This window comes from Tachysurus fulvidraco, chromosome 2 (assembly GCF_022655615.1).
Source record: "Tachysurus fulvidraco isolate hzauxx_2018 chromosome 2, HZAU_PFXX_2.0, whole genome shotgun sequence".
Classification (NCBI taxonomy): Eukaryota; Metazoa; Chordata; class Actinopteri; order Siluriformes; family Bagridae; genus Tachysurus; species Tachysurus fulvidraco.
The window spans coordinates 12,311,610-12,330,095 of record NC_062519.1 but is presented as its reverse complement, the minus strand read 5'-3'; the positions used below and the strand labels follow the sequence as shown (position 1 = coordinate 12,330,095).

The 18,486-nt window shown below is 38.2% G+C and overlaps 1 protein-coding gene across 3 annotated transcripts in view; it reads right to left on the bottom strand.

Annotated features, from left to right (window-relative positions):
- The window catches only part of atp2b4 (ATPase plasma membrane Ca2+ transporting 4), a 93,476-nt gene extending 80,400 nt beyond the window's left edge, over positions 1–13,076 (bottom strand). For 2 of the 3 annotated variants that reach the window (XM_047810621.1, XM_047810622.1), the window contains exon 1: positions 12,222–13,076. The gene's annotated coding sequence lies outside the window, so the exon portion shown is untranslated. The remainder of the gene's footprint in view (positions 1–12,221) is intronic. The other variant, XM_047810620.1, reaches the window with a different exon arrangement.
- Between the last annotated feature and the right edge of the window lie 5,410 nt (positions 13,077–18,486).

The window sequence follows — 18,486 nt, the reverse complement described above, 5'->3', positions numbered from 1 at the left end:
TCATGTCTACTTTGTACGACAACGATAATTGTTTGGTTTTAATAAATGTCTGTTTTTCGAGCACGTACCTGAACATACTGATAATATTTCGCAAATCATTTGTGTATAGCGTAATGTCTCTGAAGACGTTTGGGCTTGAGATCAGACGATCTGAACTTCATCTTTTTTCCTGACATTTATTCACCTATGAAGACTGATCTTTGTGCGGGTTTGTGCTTTTCAACAACAAGAAAGCTGACTATAAGAGAAAAGCAAAAAGCAAGCAATTTTTAAGAAGAAAAAAAAATGAAGCAACAATCTGTGACATCAGCAACAACCTTCACAGGTCAGGGGTGAAGGTATCACAATTCACCACTTGAAGAATACTTCATACCACCAAGACGGAAATGACTCATCAGTAGTAAGATTCAGAAGGCCAGATTGGAATCCCCAAAGAAATATAAAGATGATCATGATAAAAGACATAAGAGCTCACCGGTCAATCATGGTGGAGGAAGTATCATGGCTTGGGCTTGCATGGTCACTTCTGGAACAGACTGATCACTGATCTTTATTAATGATGTAACTCATGATAGCAGCAGAATGACTTCCCGAAGTCAGAAACACTGGGTCTGCCAATTTACAGAGAAATGTATCTGATCTTATTGGGAGGAAATTCATCATGCAGCATGACAATGACACAAAACACACTTCCAATATAAAAATCGACTTCATCAGGGAAAAAAGTGAAAGGATTTAGACTGACCAAGTCAATCACCAGACCTTAACATAACTGCAGACATTTCACCTCCTGAAGGAATAAACAACAACAACAACAACTGAAAAACTTAGAAAATCATCACAAAAGAAGAACATATCGGTTTGGTGATGTCAGTGGCTTGAGCAAGCAAGGCACATGCAACCAAAAATTAAGCTTGTCGAGACTTTTGCTCATCTCCTTCTCTGTACATACTAATAACAATATTTTCAAAATTTTAATAAAATGTTAACATTATTATTCAGCCAAAAACAAAAGGGATAAGATGTATCTGAGCTCTGACATATTTTGGGTTTATCCTCTCTCATTTAGTTCTGAGATGCCTTTCCATCATCCTGTTTGATTCTGACCAGACTCCCATCTTTTCTCTCTCTCGGTTAGAGGACAAGCTTTCTTTCCAAATTTTCACTCATCTGCTCATATTTTAAGTTTGTATTTTCCCCCAAAACATGCTACATAACAGTGGCAATCTTCCCCGATTGCAGCAAAGTAGTGAAACTTTTTCCACCCGTTCGTCCTTTCTGGTTGTACATGTGCGCTTGCGTAGTCAACGTGGCTGAATATAGAAAGGGCGTGTAGGAGAAACAGCACCCTGTTGTCTTTTTAATCACCAAGGAAGCATGTAAAGCATCATGAGACACACAGAAAATAAAACAATGCCACAGCGATAAGGTTTTTTTTTTTTTATGCTTTCTTCATCACTCTGGTTGCCATTACCAGCCATCACAAATATAAAACCTGGTGACGTTCTCTTTCAAATCCTTATACAAAATAGTAAAATAAGCCCCAATAATAATTGAGATATTACCTTCAAAAAAAAAAAAAAAGCTGAGTCATGTGAGCTCTTGGTGCTGTTTTTCTCCACTCCTACTGTAGTGCCATTTATTTTCTGAATAGAGATGAAGGTTGCGCACAAAAGAACAATCAGAGTAGCTACAAAGTGGACGACACGGTCGCCTTTTTATAATGACCAAAACATATATGTGTGTGTGTGTGTGTGTGTGTCAAAAATCAAAAAAGTATTTAATGGTCATTGTGATACAGGCTGAAGTACAACTACAAATTGAACTCAAAAAAAAAAAAACATTTCTTATTAATGCTTAAAATCTGAATCGTGTAGATTTGGAGATTTATTCATTTTCTTGATACAAGGTTTGGAATTTCCTCTCGGGCTAAAATTTAAATACTAAAATAAAATGTGCGATTCATGAATAAAACATTGTTAAAAAAGAAGCTTCCCTGTGTAGTGTGGGATTGGTTCAAACAACATACATGATACTGCAAAGACTGGATTTTTTCCCTTTTCTTTGGCTTTTGACCAACCATAGAGATGGTTTTAAACTGAAATGTTTTTTTTTTATTAATTTCAAATTTTATAAAATAGATTTATTTTTATATTAAGCCCTTTCAACTCATGTTTTGGTATGTCGCCATATAAATAAATTTTAGATAAGTGCAGAATCATTCTTTGCCTTATTACTAATAATTACGTGAACCGAACCTTTGGCGTATTGCAAGATTCTTCGTTCTGAAACACAATTTGTGAACTGAATCAAAACTGATCATTTGTAGTACATTAAAACCCAACCCTAGAATACTGCTGGGAAATCGGAAAAGAACTCCTTGATTAATGGGACGTCCGTTGCTGAGTAGTGCAGCCTTCAGCCTTTGCTGCGCATGTGTGGGAATGATGAGTTTTAAACCCTCTCCAAGCAAGTGCTCTCCACTGAGGATTGAAGAGTTCTCGCTGAAAGATTTCTTGCTGCCAACATTCCTCCCCTCTTTCTCAGATCTCATTCTCCGAACTACCCTTGCGAAGCAAAATGGCTTTTTCCTTTCTTCGCCGCTTCCTCGAAAAAATTGGACCTATAGACGGAGTCAAACATCCAACAGCTGGAGAGCAGCAGTGATCATTATGTAAGTGTAATTGCAGCGTGGGCCTGACAGGCAGCATGATGGCTCCAATAAGGTCCAGCAGCACTGGCTGGAACACGTCATTTAATGCAGGTTGTCTTCCTTAAATACGAACCTTACACCATTCCAACATCAGTCTCAGATCCGTCAGAAAAAAACAAATTGTAGTCAGTATTAGAAGCTATTTAACAGGCAAATTAATACAGCCATGTTTTATTCTCAAAATGAATAACAGCATGAGACATGAGAGTTTTATATTAATGCCTTCGTATTCGAATATATTGTCGTTTCTATAGCAACGACTTACACGAGGGCTTGTACGGTAACAGCAACTCGCATCAGGCTGCATTACACCATGCTAACGATCAACAGTCCACATGAACAGGTTTGACTCTTTTCCCCCAGAGGCCAAAAGGCTTGTTCAGTTTTCATAGTTTTTCCATAAATATTTCTATAGAAGATTTTATTTTGTCACATATACACTACAGCACAGTGAAATTCTTCCTGCACATATCCCAAGTTTGGAAGTTGTTTTGTCAGAGCGCAGTGTCAGCAATGATACAGCGCAGCCTGGAGCAGGGAGGGTTAAGGGCCTTGCTCAAGGGCCCAACAGTTGCAGCTTAGGAGGCTTGAACCCTGATCCTCTGATCAACAGCCCAGAGCCTCGCTTGAGCCACCACTTCCCCACTCTGTTATTACCTAGTCTACTAGGGGTAATATATTCATAGAAAAATTCCCCCCAAAAAAAACAAAAAACAGACAAAAAGCTGAAACTGATATCGAAAGCCAACAGTGTCCTGACTCAGCTTATATCAATGTCTGTAGTAATGCTAAGTGTAAGTGCTTAGGGGAACATTAAACAAATGAAAGGTACGACATGTAATTAACCTTTTGTAATTAATAAAGAATGTCTGTGGTGTACAGGAATCATTAAGAGATGTATTCTGTGTACCCGGAAATGTTTTGCACTTTTAAGATAACTACTTTTTTTAAAAATTTTATTTATTTATTTATTTTTTTTTTAAAAAGGTGTGCTTCTGTAAACATCATTAATCCTGCACCGGTGCAGACTGAACATCAGGGTTTGGTCCTGTTCGTCTCTGTGAGTGGGTGTCTTTCACCCCACCTCCATCCAACCTCTCAGTAGACGCCAATGTGCTACGCTCTGATTACATTCAAAGCAGGACTTGGAAGCTTGTCCTTGAGGCTCAAGAGGATCCCACATATAAACCCACGAATGCTCTCTTTCCTCTCACTCTCTCTCTCTCTTTCTCTTTCTAATACACTTCATTGATTTAAGAAGATTTAAAAAAGATTTCAAAAAATAAATAAATAAAATAAAAAATTGGAGATAAAGAAAATGTGATGGAATTGTTGCAACAGGGCTGCTGAAAAACAAGGCATTATTCATTTAAAGCAACATCTTTCCAAACCAAATCAATCAGAGTGCTTCTGTTTTCAGACTCTCGGTTGGTTTTTGGGTTTGTGACTTCGTCGACACTTTAGCGGATTGTACCCCGGGGCCAGGACGCAGTGCTGCAGTAACGCAGTGCTGCTGTTAGACACAATGAGGTTCTTCTCATTCTAATGCAGCAGTATATTAGAATGCCTGTCTGACTTCCTGCTAAGATTCTTATTTAATATTGATGAAGAAAAGCAAAAAGCTGAGATATGCTGCAATGAAATATTGGACTCTTCATGCACTCAATACTCGCTGTTTTGCGTATGCAGAAGAAGAGGGGCGGCGCTACCAGGCACTGACGCTAAATGAGGAAAAAACTAATTCTAAATATCCCACAGCGCTCCAGTGGACAAGATGTCTTACAAATGTCTTTTATATTTCAAAATGTCTGTGTCTTCTGCTAAAACTAGTGAGGTCACGTTGTGTCCATTTGACAATCGTCTGGGAAACGGCTCATACTTCCTGTTAGTAAAAACATACCTGATAACAAAACGAGTGTCAAAGCTAGCTGCGTGAATAATGTGTGAATAATAAAGCAGACCGATGAGTAGAAGACAGGCTTCAGTCAGCATATCAGTGACCCGCAAAATCTGAAATATCCTCCAAAGCACTCTTTTCAGACAATAGTGAACAAAAACTCCGCCCAATTTCCGCCTCTGTTTACAAACACGTTTTTTACCTTAAGGTGTAATCAGGTGTAGTCATTTTCAGCTCACTGCACTCTCTACACTCTCTGCAGAGCCGGTTGGCTCGATTAGCATAAGCTCACGGACTGCATTAGTAGAGAGAAGAGAAAAGAGCTGGGTGAGAATTAGCTGAACTCATTAATCATTACACAGTCGTTCTTGAGTTGGGAACAACTGTTGGCCTCTTCAAAGGTGTTAATATTGGCACTAATGGCAAACTGGAGGGCAGGAAAGGGCAGAGGTGACGGAGCACGTGCAACACACCTGCTGGAGAGGCAACATGAGCATGAGGAGAACGCGCTTCACTAAACCGCTTTGTGGAAGATTACAGGACATTGAATTTCAGTTAATAATTCAGTATTATTCAGTTTTTTTTTCCTGGATTTGCTCCAGAAATGATGCTGCTGTGGGGAAGAAAAAAAACAAGAAAAACAAAAGAATTTGCATGCAGCTATTAGGACAAAAAGTTCAGATCCTATCTTCGATTCCTAAAATCTTCTAACGCAACATGAATTCTGACAAAATGCAGAAATGCAATCTCTCACCCGCTTCATGCCACCTCGAAATATTCTCTTCTCATTTCGGTGCAGCTTCCTAAGCGCATACGTTCACACTGTGTGTGTGTGTGTGTGTGTGAGAGAAACACATAACCGAGTCATGCTCACAAGGCTCACGCCTTCTAATTCCCAGACTCTATCTACGTTGGGTGTGGAGTGAGCAGAAGATTATATAAAGTGTAGTCCTCTCGTGCAACACATATACTGGAAGATGCTTGTTGATTTGTCACATGCTGAACACATGATTTTTCTGTTACGTACATAGTTATAAAGCGCAGTGTGTAGGGTTTCAACAGAGTAATCGAGCCTGTAAGGAACCCAAAGGGAATATCAGCGGATTTCTCGTATCAACAGATTACAAGAAATCACTGCATTTCAGAAAGAAAAAAAAAAAAATTATTATTCAAATAGCAAAAGAACGATCAACAAATTGCTTTTGATAAAATTCCTGCTTAGAACGAGAAGGAAAAGTCCATCGGTTTGTCGGAAACATGCTTCTTAGGATTACGATCAGGTTTGACCGGTAGCTCTTGTTTCTCTTCTCGCTTCATATTTTAAGCTAAATTCAATTTAATGAGAAACCCAATGACGACAAACACTACAGAAGTTCCAAAAATACAACACAGCTACATGACGAGGTAACGTGAAATAAGACACCAAAGATTGAAATCACCAAGAAATCACCACTTGTGCGTTGTACATTAGGGATTGGCTGATGTTTACAGCATAGGCGGTGATGCATTAGTCGAGCCGTGTATTATTTCCAAGTAGGAAGTGTACACACTAATGTACCGCAATTGAATCATACAACACATCATGTGGTCTATTAGTTCCATAACAAGAAATCACAAAGAATGAATCAATCGATTCAACCTGGGTAATTCGTTTCATTAAAGAAAAGAAGACTAGATATTCACAGCTGTTCACAAAACAACAAAAACATACACTTGATTTTTGCATTTACTCAGCATCACCATGACAACACATTTTTAGATGCAGTAAGGTGTTTAAAACTCCACTTATACCACCACAACACTCACTAATCACTACAATGGCTGATTTGCTGAGAATGATCAATACAAGCTTATCACAAACTCAAGCTCCCGAGCTAGCTAGCTCTCAATAGCCCAGGGATCAAGGAACAAAATTTTGATGCTCCACATCAAAATGTTCAGTTCTTTAAAAAGTGCACAGTAATGTCCAATCTCTCTAAATTCGAGTTAGCAATATTAGCCTTAAAGCTACATACATTTTGAATGTTTTTTTTTTTTTGCCTTATAAACCTGCTACTAGTTAGCTAGCTAGATAACTAGCATGGCTTCATTTACTTACATTTACTCACCTTAATTCATTTCCTGCTAAATAGCTAGCAGCATTTCATGGTGTTAAGGCTAATATTAGAACTTGAAAACAATAAGACTCTCTTATTTAGCCATTTTCAGTTGCAAAGGCTCGATCAGTTTCTCAAAGTTTTCATGTATACAAGTTTTCACAGCCAACTGTGAGCATGCTAACTAGCTAGCAGCACACTGGAGCTGTAACAAAGAAGGTAATGCAGAAGATCTGCAGTTTGGCACCATAAGGCATCGACACATTGGTACAGAAGCCTTTTTCTAAAGGGGAATAAAACTTGATTCCAGCTAAGCAACGTAGCTAGCTAAGGCTGTTTCAAATCAAGCTGACAAAATAAATAAAGGGTAAAGTTTATGTGCTAACTATTTAAACTGGAGGAAAATAAACTGAGCTTATTGCTTATGCTAACAGATTAATCATTTCCGGTTTAGTGAATCACTGAGAAAAAAAATTATTGATGCTTCCCTAGTTCTGAGGAAGATTGTTCAAAGAGCAACATATTTTAAGCTCAAATCTCCAGTAACTTACATAGCACGATGCAAACCCCATATTCAGTAGGTCCCTATCCATTAGGTGGCACCTGAATTCAACAGAACGTTTTTTTTTCTTATTCAGAAAACGTTTGTTTGAGGCTGATTGTGTCTCTCCTGCAGGGCTGTCAAGTTTTGAAGACAGGTAAGAGTGACATTTCCAACCCCCCAACCCTGCTCCTGTTGTGCATGTTGCTACCTCTACGGGGCAAACGGTCATTGCTACGAGACATTGCTACAAGATGTTATTGTAAATTACATGCAGTGATGCAAACGAATTGAAATAATTTTGCATGTTGGCACACCAAATTGATAACACGTTCAGGCCACCAACTCTGACTGGTTTATGTTTTGGGTCATCCCCGTTTTCGTCTGGTTACACAGTGTTTTCACGTGCCCAACCCTGTAAAACAACCACAAGGCAAGAAAGTACAAAAGGGACCAATATGATTATGTCTTTTTGACATGCCCCGTCATGACAGCATTCACATGCTGACAGTAGAACAGCAATACCTGCCTACAAGGTGTTACCGTTTTACAAAGGTTTATTATTCAAATGATTTAACCTTATTTTAATCGTTTTATTTCCAAAATATGTTGGTGTCATGCACAACTTAAGAAACCAATGTTAAACATGCATATATTGAGAAAAAACTTTTGTTGTTGTTGTTGTTTTAATTCAGGAAAAATAAACCCATCCATAACTACTCTCTGTGATTTACTGGTGTCTTACACAAGGTCTATTCCCACCAACACCCAGCGTTTTTTGGATAGTCTCTGGATCCACCATGTCTCTGACATGCGTGTACATGGTTATATTATATATATGTTCATGTCTTGTCAATGCCATTCTGTTTACACTGTGGAGCTTCTGTACTAGTACAAATTACTGAGTGAATTATTAGGGAAAACATACTTGGCGATAAAGATCTTTCTGATTCTGATAAAGCAGTTTCTGAAAGTAATTGAAGGTTACTGGGGTAAGTGGTAGCTCTGTTGTTAAGTTGTTGGTCTACTGATTAGAAGCTTGTGAGTTTGAATCCCAGGACCGCCAGCTGCCACTCCTGGGCTTCTGAGCAAGACCTGTTGTACAGTACAAGTTGTATAAATGAGATACGTCGCTCTGGATAAGGCTATCTGTCAAATGCCATAATTGTAAACAAATGAATGATAACTGAGCATAAATGCTGGATCAGTTTGTTTCACTTAATTAGGGTCAACCAATCACTCAGCTAGCTAAGAGTAATGTACCCTAACTAGCAAGCTACCTAGCGATTAAGGCCATTGAACTGGATATATAGGGGAAAAACAGGTACTTGTTTCCTTGAATAAAACAAGTGTAACACCCAAGGTAACTCAATGCAAACCATCTTCAACAACTGCAAGAAGCTGGTAATGTTACAGTTTTACAACTGTAACAAGTTATGATTTAATACTAGAAGGAAAAAGGAAGAGATGCAATTTTAGGACGTTTACAAATTTGTGAGGCTAAAAAGGTTTTACTCATAAGGTTAACAATTCTACAAGAAACTTTGCAAAATATAATAAAACTATTTTGTAAAAATATTTTTGTCTGTTCACTCTTCTCAGTTACATTGCCCAATTAACTGATTAATCAACGTGGTAGCTGAGATTCATTAAATTAACAATAACTACAGCCCTATAGAATGGGTTTATTGTCAGGTTCCTCTCAATAATCACTCAGATGACTGGGCATGCATCGAGGGTGATGCGACAGCTATTTTTTTTCCTAGCCAGAAGAAGTCAGATGCGCATGCCTGCACATGTAAAGAGTGCCATGAAAGTTTGCAATTATTATGGTTTCAAAACGGTCTCATTTTAGCAACATGTGTCCCGTGATGATGCATGGGAGTGTAATGGAAAAGCATGATTTTGTAACGAAAGGTTCCAGTTGGTCATCACTTCCCCGAACACAAAGTTTCCTTAACCAAAACAAAAAAAAAAGAAGAAGAAATGTCCATGCTGTTGCTTCAATCAATTGCTGAAACAGCAATATTCATAATGAATAGCCATTACAGGCAAATAGTTTAGATAAGAACATTAATTAATTAATTGTATCCTTTAAATGTGATAAAGATTGTGATAATGATCATACTGACATTACTTCATTAATCGAAATGATGCACATTCTATCAACAAACCAGGCTGTAAAACAGAATAAACATGATGCCCCCCCCCCCAAAAAGAAAAAAGCAGCAGGATCATTCACAAGTGAACCGTGAGAGTATGTAATGATAAACAAGTAGCCATGAAAAAGATCCTGCTATTCATTTGATTACAGACCACACAACTCACGTCATTAACCGAAGAGATTTGTTTTCACAATATATAGGAAATGTAACGTGACCCAATGTCTGAGCGTGCAGAGTTGCCAGAGCACCAGACATGCCTATTTTCATTTGTTTAACATATTAAACCATATAGAGGCTTCTGATTTTGTTATAGAACAGGTAAAGGGAAATCCTCAAAACCTCTTTTAAACAACGTGAACAAAAACATAATATATTATTGTATAATATACCTGATTCTGCCATTGCATTAATAAGCAAGCTGCTTCTCTGCAAGGTCATGTGAAACGTTAATCAGATTGTTTTTTCTCTCTTGTTTATGGCTACAGGTAGAACTGACATTTCTCTTCATGCCAATCAGAGTTTTGATCTAAAAAACAACTGCATTGATAACAGGTCTAATGTTAAACTACATTAGGAAAATGTAAGCCCCGCCCACCTGGTACAATCGCATCATACCCGCATCATAATATCCATGGAAAACTTGTTTTGAATTAAAACAGCAAGTTGCATGCCATTATGACATGCCTGTGTATTTTATAAACCATACTTTCATGTGCAGAAATAGTCATTATTCAATTTTGTTTATACCAATTTTTCTAAAATAAATTGATATATATATATACATACATATACATACATACACACACACACACACACACATATACACACATACATACACACACAGAGTATATAAATAAAACGTCATGATGAAGTGCTTGACTGATTTTCACACAAGCCAAAAGAGCTCGGGATGCCACCTGCTGAATTGACACCGACTTGACAGTCACTTGCTGAGCTAGCTAAATATGGACAATTGTAACTGAAGAATTTCAGACCACAGCCTTCCCCTAAGCCTGCTGAATTGACCAAGGAAAATATCCTTCGTGAGATGCTGAGATGCCGTTTCTATTGACCTTGCCAAGGTCGACCATCGGCAGCGATGGTGCTCGAGAGTCACAGGGTGGCGACAGTCATTTCAGAACTGCGAATATTTCATTACATGATAAAATGATAGTACTTACTCCTACTTATGTAGAAGCCCAGATGGTTTATAATAAAGCTCAAATCATTTTTGCACTGAACATTACAATTTAAGTGACCCTTGTAATGCAACATATTCTAGCCTCTTCAAAATGAATAATCTCTAATCCTTGAATAGCTATAAATGGGAAGCATGTGTGAATCAGATATGCAGATAGCCAAAATATTCCCAATCAAAATATATTTGGTGCTATATTACTGAAGGCAAAATATCTACATTATATGACCCACTGAGTATTTAACATCACCTTCTAAAGCCATTGATAATGAGGGATTCCCACATTGCTGCTATAACAAGCTTCACCCTATCAGTGTTTGAGTAAAAAGTTTTTATTCATTTGACAATTGTTTGCTTTAATCTTTGTGGCAAGAGATTAAGGAAGAACCATAAACAGGTGTGACGGTAAAGTGTTGAATAACATTCTTGAGACTAGTACAAGTGTGAATGAATTAGAAACAATCCAAACTATAATAGAATTTTGGATACACATCCTACTGTGTTAAAGACATGAGTGCGAAAGACTTTCAGAGACACTTCAAAATGGTCTAAATGATCAGAGATCACAGTGTGTACTGTTTATACTCCAAACTGGGATGGGTTTTGCTGAGGAGGAGGAGGAGGAGGAAGAGGAGGAGGAGTAAAGCCTCATCCTGGTGCCATTCCGAAAGCATTAATACTCCTTGAAGTGCACTGCGTCGAATGAGAAATAATGAAGCTTTGACATGCTATATGCAGTGCACCATGTGTCCAGTAAGGAGGCCCCTGGGGTTCAGTCTGGGTGTCTTCCGTGCTGAAGAAGAACAAACCGCAGGGTTTCCCCAGTCAGCGCACTTGCGCCATGACGTCACCAGACTCGAGCACCGATGACTGCTTTTGCCCCGATTAATTAGGTGCGCCTTTTACCACTGAAGGCAAAAATGTATTTATTTATTATATATATATATATATATATATATATATATATATATATATATATATATATATATATATATATATATATATAAACCCTCCTGTTTGTCCCTGCATTTTAAACCATCTGAGCCGTCTGGTTAATTAAAGCCATCGGTGGCTAATTACAGTGATTTCGCCTGCACGCGCATTCGAGGGTATTACACACACTAGATCGACATGACTCTGGCATGATGCGGTGTGTGTGTGTGAGAAACAAGGCACCGAATGCTTTTTTTACGCATTACGAAAACGACACCGCGCGTCTGATCACTTAGGGAAGGTCTCACATGTTATGGAAGCTTCATGCCTTTTTGCTACTTCCGCATCCAATCTAGTCTTCTGGAGAAGACACGAACAAACCTTTTAAGAAATAATCACCACCAAATAGTTCCTTCGAGCTCAACACAGTCAATAACCAATGCGGATGTGGTCACTTGCTTTAAATAGGGGCTGTTTAATATAATGTTTGCTTTAAATAGAGGCCGGAATACAACGTTCTTTGTTGGAAGAACATAATTCAAACAAACAAACAAACAAGCAAATAAATAAATACATAAATAGCTCTAATAGTGCATGAGATGCAGCATGAAAAGACTCACGCACGGAAAACATTCACACCTGTGGAACAACAAAGACAAAAAAAAAACAAATACTAACCTTTTTGTTTGTTTTCTTGTGGAAATCGCGGATTAAAGCCAACACTCCTGGGACTGACCTTCCTCCACCTCCTATTTTAAATCTTTTCAGTGCATTAAAGTAGCTCAGACTTTTATAAAATCCCGTCCAAATCGCAGTCTCTTTTTCTTTCTTTCCCTTCGCCTCGAGCGTGCAGGAGAGGCAACAATGTGCCCCTTTCTGTCCGCACGATGGTGGCGTGAGGAATACACGAGCAGTGCTCTTTCCTCTAAAAGCACCACTTGCAATAAATAAACGTGTTGAAAATAAGAAACAGAAAGGAATAACAAAAGCGGAGTCTTAGTGTAATATTACAGCGCGCAACGTGCGCTTCCGATGCGGTACTGTGCCAGTTAGTCGGCGCGTGCGCTGCAAACTAAACTTCACCGGTCAACAAGCTGGGCGTTTACACACACACACACGTAAAGCTCGAGCTCGCTTCTACTCACGGATTTCAAAAAAAAGGGAAACGTCCTACGTTAACGCGCGCACACACACACACACACGAAAGCGAGTAAAGTCGAAAGCTATGGACGCTGCGTCTTCTGCAATCTAGCAGCTGAAGGGGGAAAAAGAGGAAATGTAAAGCAGTACAGAGCTGGTTAATGCTCAGCACGGAACACAACAGTTTCGACTTCTTTCCTTGGTAAAATAATTCGATTTGTCGTGTGTGGGCGCTTTCGCTTTTGTACCTCCTTCGACCACAAGGTACTGCTAAAAGTGTAAAAGACACGCACGCGCTTTTTTCTTTTCTTTTTTTTTCTTCCTTTTCTTTTTCCTTCTCCCTTTTGTTGGGTTAAAATGAAAGCTGTGTGAATGACAGCGCTGGGATCCGAGAGGGAAAGAGGGAGAGACAGACAGACAGACAGACAGACGGAGAGGGAGGGACCAGCTTTGTAAAACCGGGCTCTGCTTATTACGCACAACTGATCCAGGATCAGGCATTCGGTATTTGAATGGCGTGACCACGAGTGCCGAAACCGATCTGGAGTCAGATTTAAGGTGGCGGAGATTTTAGTTTAGGAGAGCAACAGGCAAGTCGAACCAAAAAAGGAACTAAAAAAAGTGACGCAAATAAACACACATTACGGGTTTGCTGTACTAAATAATCCTTTTAAAAGTCACTATTTCTTAAAGTATGCTTTTCCAAGCTGGTGTAATACACTGTAAATCTCTGTAGTCCACTGGGAGTAAATACTTTCACACACTTTCTCCCATTATAAAGTGTTACCTTAGTGTAAGTGTTGCTGCCTCACAGCTACAGGGTCCCCAGTTTGAGCTCAGGTTACTCACTGCATGCTCTCCTAGTGTCTACTTCGGTTTTCTTCTGGGTTCACTGGTCTCCTCACAGCATGGCTTGTGTTTTACAAATATAACAAGAATGAACTATTCATTCATTTATTGAATAGAAAACGTGTTATAAAAATATCGGTAGGAATAGAAAATATCACAGGATCCAAGAAAACAAGTGGTGTGAGTGGGAGATCTTTACTTTCCTGAGGGCTAAAAGATATAATACTTGAGGAACAAACATGAACATGTAACATGAACATGAATGTACAGCTTTCTGTCATTCTACATTTGTAACTGCATGCTCATGGGGTTGGTGGATCAAACGTGGCTACTAGTTTGTTTTAAAATTGTTTTGAAATTAGACTGCAAAAAAGCAGCCCCACACACCCCTAGCCGAGGCAGCTATGAACGAGAGTGATGTAGCTGAAGTTACAGAGCTGTCAGAGCCAGAATTCACACAGTATGCTGACAGTTCTGGCTTTTTACATTTCAGTGGGGTTTTTTTTAAAGCTTGCATGGATTCAAATGCTAGTTTGAATGGAAGCATCATTGTGAAATGTGCATATAATACTGACAAGAAGATGATGTGAACTGGCCAGGTGTCTAACTCCTCATTCTGAGGTTTTTTTGCCCCCTCATCTTTCTTGTCCTCTTCACTTTTATCAAAAGAAAGTTAAGCCAAAAGATGTAGAACTTGACTCCAGCCATCCAAAGTATTACTTCTACCATCACAAATCTAGTCTTTTTTACTAATTGTACTTCAAACGAGGAAAGTCCGTATCGAAGAAAAATCCACATCATATGTTATTTTGCCTGTGTGTTGTGTAAACAGTAGTTGCAGCGTTTGAAGGACAAAATACATAATAATGTCAAATGGTGACAGAAAACATGTTAATTACACTGGCTATTTTTACAGTAATGGTCATTTTTCAAGAAAAACTGGATGGCATAGTTATGACAAAGATGGGTATTTAAGAAAAAAGATTACAAAGCTGTGAAAGATAAGAAAACCTGCTCTGTGATGAAAATCAGGCCTGTCCTTCTTTTTTTAACATATTAAAGTGAAATATATATTATGTAAAAGCAAGCGACAAGCTTTATTTAAAGCAGTTTTATGTTGTATTTGTCCAATCGTGGTTGTTGAATTCACACATATTAAAAAAAAAATAACCCAGGGTTTGGGAAACGTCTACTTATAAATACCCAGGATTGATTGTTAACCCCTGGTAAAGTATGAGCAGTTTAAAACGTGAAACAAGATAACCCAGGATTCTGTTTACTCAGGGATTACAGTGACCCCATATGTACAGTTTCAAGTGTTAAAAATCCTTTTTCTGACATTTGACCTTGCGGTGACCTTCATCTTTTTTGGAACAATAACAATTCCAAACAGTTCCTCTGTTTGTTCCATATAAATCCTACCAATATTCAGCCATTCATACTTGAGATATCATTCAAACACGGCTATCATTCAAACACAGAGGGATTCACAGACATTACAGACACAAGGACTGACAGACCCGCAAACCACCAAATAGTGGCAGACACATAAACACATATTAATCATAAGAGTTTTTCCTGAAAAAATCTAAATGCATGGTTTGTGGTATTTGGGGATTAACTGCTGGAAATTTACATGGCTCTGGGTTGCCAGATCTGCTTTTAAAGTAGCAAAGTTTCTTTTTTTTTCTTATTATTTCCCATACATTATAGTTTAGTTGGTCTGTGTTGTAAAGGGTGCGTTACAAATAAACATGTTTTCATGGCTATTTCTTGAAATACTGGGTTCCAAAGGTTACAAAGGTGTCATCTGAAGTGCACACAAAGTTTGAGACTCAGCGTGAAGCAGGTTGGCATTTCTAAGCATTGCTGACCAAGAAAAAAATCCTTATCACTGGTTATTTTTATTACATTACATTCTGTACTGACAGACAGAGTGTAAAATGGACCCTATGCAGTCTCTCAAGAGAAGAGAAAGCCTGGGGAGACATGTGTCATAGGACAGGGTACAATGTATTCTTAGTCTCCTAGAGGTACGGTATTGCTCAAGCACTGGAGGAAAAGGGAATAGGAATATTTACATTTGATACAAGTTGTGTTATGGCAGCACTAACAGGTGACAACTCATAGAACATTGCCAGCAGCCAAGAAGACACTCTGGGCTTTTCCCTTTTCTTCAACTCTTTATATTATTGCAGTAGATGAATTGCGTAATACTAACTGTCATTTGTTAACACGGAGAGTCACTTCAGACCTTTTTCCATTTTAACCAACGCTAAATACTGTATACGGCTTCATTCTCCACCTAGCACTGTTGTTAACCAAATTATTGGAAAGTTGAACTAATTACATTTTAACTCACTTGGTTGACATTTATTTGTCAGGGTTCGTTTAACACGGGTGATTTTAGTATGCGGTATTCTGCTGCTGTGGAAAAAAAAAGTTTGCTGTTGAAGACATCTGCAGTCTTTCTTTAACCAGGACGTCATGAGACAGTTCGGCCAAATGAACACTTCATGCTTCATGCTTCATGATGCAGGTGAAGAAGAAAACACTGGACGTTTTAAGGATGCTTGTACGTAGGAGAGTGTGCTTACTCAGTAACATTGAGGGTCCCAGCACACCAGGCTACTGCACACAGCTACTGTAATGGGAAAAAAACGAGCGTTTAGACGAGGATCTTTTTGTGATTTTAATATGGCAAATTTTGAAGAGTCTGCAAACAGCGATCTGACTGATGCCGCAAGCACCCCAGATATGATGCCTTCAACATATTCTGGGCATTTAAGGATTTTTTTTCTTAATACACAAGTATTAAGCCTGAAGTTGGATTAAAATACACTCTCAATAAGGGTTCAGCACTGAAATCTGTTTATAGTGTTAAAAATAGTCTCTCTAATATGGGAATGAGAAAATTGTTTCATTTTATGCTCGCTTCTTTTATATATATATATATATATATATATATATATATATATATATATATATATATATATATATATATATAGTAAAAACAAAAAACACATACAGTATAGTATATACAGTATAGAAATAATGGTCCTATACATAATCCAACACATTGTAAGAGACTGTGCATCAATGGAATGTTGTCTCTAGGGTAGAATTTGGTATTTCACATCAGGGCCAATGAAGTGCCAACAAAAGCAGGTTTTAACAGGCTGAAATCATGTACGTGTACGCCTGGTGCCTGATGTGATAAAACACACTTCTACTACTGTATCTCTGCTCAGTTCACCCTGATTCTCTTCTTCTGCTTGCAGCTTTCAATTCTTGGATAGATTCACTAAAAATTTACAGTTATGACCATGACTTCCTTTTGACTAGCCACCATGGTTTAGTGGTTAGCACGGTTTTCTCACATGTCTGGGGTTGGGGGTTTGATCCCCTTGTGTGTGGAAATTGTATGTTCTTCCTCTGCTGCAGGGATTCCTCTGAATACTCTGGTTTCCTCGAACAGTCCAAAGACATGTCTTGTAGGCTGATTGTACATGTATTGTAGAATATACAGTAGTGTATTTTCTTGTAGTGTTTTGTATCATTTGTTTGTACTGCCTTTTTGCACCAGGTTGCCCAGATGCACTTTATGTGGCTAAGACTAACTTACTTAAGTCCTTAGCTCTGTATTGTTCTATGTAGTATCATGGTCCTGACGAAACGCTGTCTCATTTCACTATGTACTGTGGCATCTACATATGGTTGAAATAACAATAAAAGCTTCTTGACTTGACTTAAATAAAAGCTTCTTGACTTGATTGGCATCTCTAAATTGGCCGTCATGTGTGATTGTGCCAGGCGATGGAATGGCACCCAGCCTTGTGCCCCAAGTCCCCTGGAATTGGCGCCAGAAAATGGATGAAAGGACTCACCTTTGCTTCAGTGGATAATCTCACATGGATCATGTAGATTTGTACCTAAAAGCTGCTGCTATAACCAGAGCAAATGCTCATCCAAATAGCCTTTAGTCTTCTACACCTACAGTATATACTATAATAATATATAATCCCACTACCTAAACTCACCCAGTTGCTTTGGTTTGTACATAATATACATCTATATTTCTGTTCTTTGTCTTCATGTGTGTTACAAACCCTTTTTGTATTTGTCTAGGGGTCAAGGGTGCAACATTAAAACATTGAATGTGTACTGGAAGAAAGTAATAATTAGAAACCACCAAGTCCACGTTAGTGTCTTTTATTCAGGTGAACCATCACCAACTAATCCAAACATTATATACATAAATTTACAAACTATATACAGTCAATAACCAAACCTAAAATAATCTAATAATATTACTGCAATGTGTATGACTAGAATGAAAGACCTCAACAGATCTCTTCTGGATTTAGTGCTTTGTTAAAAAAACAAACACGCATTAGGGGACAGAATGATTACTGAAGATTTATCATAAGATACACACCTTTGGCAAGCCTCAAGAACAGAATGGACTAGTTCAGAGAAAAAAAAGAGCTCTGTTTGACCCAGAGAACAGCACGTCCACTTTTGTAATAAAATGTACTTTCTGTCTGCCCTTTAAATTTTATAGAGTTTTTTTTTTTTTTTTTCATTTGAAATCCATGGTGACAAATCAAAAAAAAGAAGAAGTTTTATTTTCCAAGTTATTGGCCTGCAGAGGCTCTGTGTTATATTGTATAACTCTCCTTATCAAAGGTCACTGTTGTCAAGTGTCAGGATTTTCCCCTGAGACCCAATCTGTCTTAATATCGTAGTGAATTGGTGAAAGATTAAAAAAAAATCCCGGAAACTGAACACCTAGCAGCTTCCCCTACCCTATTGCCTGTAAATCAAACATGAGGAGTCTGAAAAGCAGAATAAATCAATTAAAGACATATCTGGTGAATACTAAGCAGCCTAAAAAATAGCACACCAAAATGCTTTTTTTTTAAAGCCTTCCATCTAATAGAAAATTACTTCT